Source organism: Lathyrus oleraceus, chromosome 7 (assembly GCF_024323335.1).
Source record: "Lathyrus oleraceus cultivar Zhongwan6 chromosome 7, CAAS_Psat_ZW6_1.0, whole genome shotgun sequence".
In the NCBI taxonomy this organism is placed as follows: Eukaryota; Viridiplantae; Streptophyta; class Magnoliopsida; order Fabales; family Fabaceae; genus Lathyrus; species Lathyrus oleraceus.
The window spans coordinates 442717502-442722171 of NC_066585.1; the positions used below are offsets into that span (position 1 = coordinate 442717502).

General features: G+C 31.5%; 1 long non-coding RNA gene across 1 annotated transcript; it reads right to left on the reverse strand.

Annotated features, from left to right (window-relative positions):
- Positions 1–282: 282 nt before the first annotated feature.
- Positions 283–2535, reverse strand: LOC127108032 (uncharacterized). The gene is made up of 3 exons (XR_007795896.1): positions 2388–2535; positions 691–759; positions 283–455 (listed from the first exon to the last, which is right to left on the reverse strand). It is a non-coding gene; the product is annotated as an uncharacterized LOC127108032 (long non-coding RNA).
- Positions 2536–4670: the final 2135 nt, after the last annotated feature.

Sequence of the window (4670 nt, forward strand, 5' to 3'; positions counted from 1 at the left end):
ATGTTATAGCGCTGTCGGTCACAAGTCACCTATAGGCGATAACATTGTCCAAAACGTTCGTGTGGAAAACCATACACTTGTTCGACACTTTGTTGGGAGCCGTTCCTCACAAAGTCATTTCGTTGAAGCTTGAACAAGTATCACTTGCACTAGCACATGTCCTAGGATCAACTGGTCGATCCTGCAAGTAACCCTTCGTTTTAAGACCAGGGAGGACCAGCGGTTGCTTACCAATTTCCACAGTAAACACCACCTCCATGTTTCCACCACATTTTCACACCAACAAGATTGAAGTCTGAATCCATAACCTTAGTTAGATCTTGTGGTTTAAAGGAGGACCAATAATCATTGTCTTGTCCATTGTATGCATGTCTATCCCCACCCTCATATCTTAAGGTGGAGTCTTTTACAAAACAATCCTTAGTGTAAAATACCATCTTAAACAAACCCATCTCCTGTAAATTGCACATATGGTAAGGGTTAATTTTGTAAAATATTCATATAAAGTACAAAAATTTAGTCAACAAACTATAAAGTGGGCATTAAATAATCAGTCAATGTGTAACCCTAAAAACTACAATCAATATTAGCTTATTATATTCCTTTTTTAGATGCAGATGAAATTGTGGGACATAGGAAAATGACATAACTCTAAAAAATGGAAAAGAGAAAGAGATATGTGAGACAAACCTATCTGAAACACAAAACACCAAAGACCACAACTTTCAAGGACCGACCGACTTTAAGGACCACACCAACCTTCTTACAAAGCTACTTAAGTTCGTCAACCTTCGTTAACAATAATTTGAATCAACGACGAGAAGGATTGTATTGAGAACGTAAACCACACAATTTTATGTCTCTAGGACTTGTGAATACTTTAAAAAGAAAGTCAAATAAGTAGTAAATTATTTTAGTCTCAGTAAAATCCTAATTGGCGTTCTTTTAACTATAAAAAAATATGCATGTACTACCACGTCTTACTCATATCTAACTTAAGGGACCAAAAGCGATGACAACAAATCTTTGGGAGATGATTCTTTAACGAGATTTTTTACAGAAATGAAAAGTTAAAATAATTAATTTTATAGGAACTAAAAACACATTTAGCACTATTTTATTTTAAAAGGACTAAAACTTCTTGCAAAATCTTATAATGACTAAAAAATATAACTTTTTAAGAAAAAACAAATAAAAAAGATAATTTTATAAGAAATAAGAATATATTTAATTCTTTAATTTAATACTACATTATTTTTGTTTACTTTCAAAAAATAATATTAAAAATTAAACCTATCACACATGTTTTTCTATTTTATATTCTTTAAAACAATTTATAATATTGTAATTTTCATATAGATTTTTTTCTTTTTTAACAATTTTTTTATTGTCAAATAGTTTAATGGTTGAAATTCACTATTTTTAAAGGTGAATAAATGGAACACTGCGGGTTCAAACCCTTCATTCTCTTAGTAGTGACACCAACTAGTCGTTTTGGTTCTTCTTCTTCAAGAATCATAAGGGGGTCATCAGAATTCTTTCCAGGTCCCACAAAGTTCCTTGTATTCAATATCATAAGTTTATCACTTTTTCTTTTCACAAATGGAACTTGATTGACCTTTTCCCTCTTTGATATCTTGCTTTTGACCTATAATGATATCACTTTTTAGCATAATTGACACATGAATAAAACTAAGTAGTAATGACCATAGAATGACTTACAGGATCATTGTTTGATTTCCATATATGTCAACTCACATACAGATGGTCTGACGTCAATATAAATTTCAACTTCACACTCATTTTGCTTAGCAAACAAAGATAACAATGACGCATCCTCACCATTTATAAATGGTTTCAAATCTTTTTCCAAACTACCACCTTCATGTTTCCACCACATTTTCACACCATCAAGATTGAAGTCTGAATCCATAACCTTAGTTAGATCTTATGGTTTAAAGGAGGACCAATAATCATTGTCTTGTCCATTGTATGCATGTCTATCCCCACCCTCACATGTTAAGGTGAAGCCTTTTACAAAACAATCCTTAGTGTAAAATACCATCTTAAACAAACTCATCTCCTGTAAATTGCACATATGGTAGGGGTTAATTTTGTAAAATATTCATATAAAGTACAACAATTCAGACAACAAACTATAAAGTGAGCATTAAATAATCAGTCAATGTGTAACCCTAAAAACAACAATCAATATTAGCTTATTATATTCCCTTTTTAGATGCAGGTGAAATTGTGGGACATAGGAAAACGACATAACTCTAAAAAATGGAAAAGAGAAAGAGATATGTGAGACAAACCTATCTGAAACACAAAACACCAAAGACCACAACTTTCAAGGACTAACCGACTTTAAGGACCACACCAACCTTCTTACAAAGCTACTTGAGTTCGCCAACCTTCGTTAACAATAATTTGCATCAACGGTGAGAAGGATTGTGTTGAGAACATAAACCACATGATTTTATGTTTTTAGGATTTGTGAATACTTTTAAATTAACTAATTTTATAGGAACTAAAAACACATTTAACCCTATTTTATTTTAAAAGGACTAAAACTTCTTGCACAATCTTATAATGACTAAAAAAATATAACTTTTTAAGAAAAAACAAATAAAAAAGATAATTTTATAAGAAATAAGAATATATTTAATTCTATAATTTAATACTACATTTATTTGTTTACTTTCAAAAAATAATATTAAAAATTAAACATATCACACATGTTTTTCTATTTTCTATTCTTTAAAACAATTTATAAAATTGTAATTTTCATATAGATTTTTTTCTTTTTAAAAAAAAATAATTTTTTTGTCAAATAGTTTAATGGTTAAAATTCACTATTTTTAAAGGTGAATAAATGGAACGTTGCGGGTTCAAACCCTTCATTCTCTTAGTAGTGACACCAACTAGTCGTTTTGGTTCTTCTTCAAGAATCATAAGGGGGTAATCAGAATTCTTTCCAGGTCCCACAAAGTTCCTGGCAGTGGCGAAGCTAGATAAAAAAATTTGGGATGACCGCTAACATTAAATTTAAAATAAATTCAAAGTTAATTACTAAAAATTTAAATTACATGACTTAAAACTACCTTAAAGTAATGCTTTACGCGTTCCGAGTGACTTGAAATCGTCAATAATTGACTCCGAACTAATGCTTGCACTAATCTCCCTTTCAATATATACTGTCATGCTATCTCCAAGAAACCCATCCATCTTGTTTCTCAACTTAGTCTTAATAATTTTCATTGCTGAAAAAGACCTCTCAGTTGTGGCGGTAGAAATGGGAAGAGTCATGATAAGACGAAGTAGTCTATCAATCAAGAAGTAAGTTTCAGCCTGTCCAGATGCAACCAAACATGAACATAGTTCTTGAATAGTTGATAAATTATTAAAGTTTGATGCTTGACGAGCAACAAATAGAAAATGTTGGAGTTGAAATTGCAAATTATTCTTCTTTTGATCACTAAAATCCATAGGATAATATTTTTCCACTAAAGAAAAAATAGTATCAATGCTAAAAGCTTTATATCCATCCTTAGGAGATAAAGAACAAGAAAGAGTTAACAAATTCATTGCCTGCTCACTGAATCTGCTATTAAACTCTTGTAACTGTTTGTCAATGGTAGTGAAAAAGATTTCAACTTTAAAGTAATGTTGAATTGTGACTTGATTCTCTTCAAGACGGGAGCGTCCAAATCTTGTTGTTGAATGAACATCATTAAGATCAGGAATCTCAATACCATGCTTTTCACAAAAAGATACCACTTTAGTAAACAATATATCCCAACCATTTTCTCTCAAACCTTGAATAAGATGTTTTGTTGAACGAACCAAGTTCATAGCATGAACTACATCTTGATTTTTTTTGTAAGGCTTGACAAAGCATATTTGTTAATCCCATGATTTCTTTCATCAAGTGCAAAATAAATATAAAATCAAATGCCTTCAAGTAATTGTAACAACTATCTGCATCCCCACGTGCAGAATAACTCCCTCTATCTTTTGCAATTTTTTTTAAAACTAAACAAGTTGCTTCATACATGTTTATCAAGTTAGAAATTGAATCGTAATGTGATCCCCAACGAGTATCTCCAGCTCGTTTCAATGTACCAACTTGATTTGCACCTTTACCAGTTACAATCTCATCAATCTCTAACAAATAAGCAATTTCTTCTAATTTGGCAGCTTGTAACTCATCATGACGCTTTGTAGAAGAACAAACAACATTCACAATAAAGATCAGCTTCTCAAAAAATTTATGAACAAGTTTGACTTCTCTTGATGATGTAACTAATGCAAGTTGCAATCGATGAGCAAAACAATGAACATAGTATGCATAAGGACAATCCTTCATAAAGAGGGCTTGTAAACCATTCCATTCTCCTCTCATATTGCTAGCACCATCATACCCTTGGCCACGAATGTTAGAAACATCAAGGTTATGTCGAGAAAGTATATCACATATTGTTTCCTTAAGAGTTAAAGATGTGGTGTCTTTAACATGTGCCACATCAAAAAATCTCTCTTGTATTAAACCAACTTTATCAACAAATCTTAGTACAAGAGCCATTTCTTCCTTTTTTGACTCATCACGAGCTTCATCAACAATGATACAAAATTTGGAATCACCAATTTCCTCACGAATACTCTTT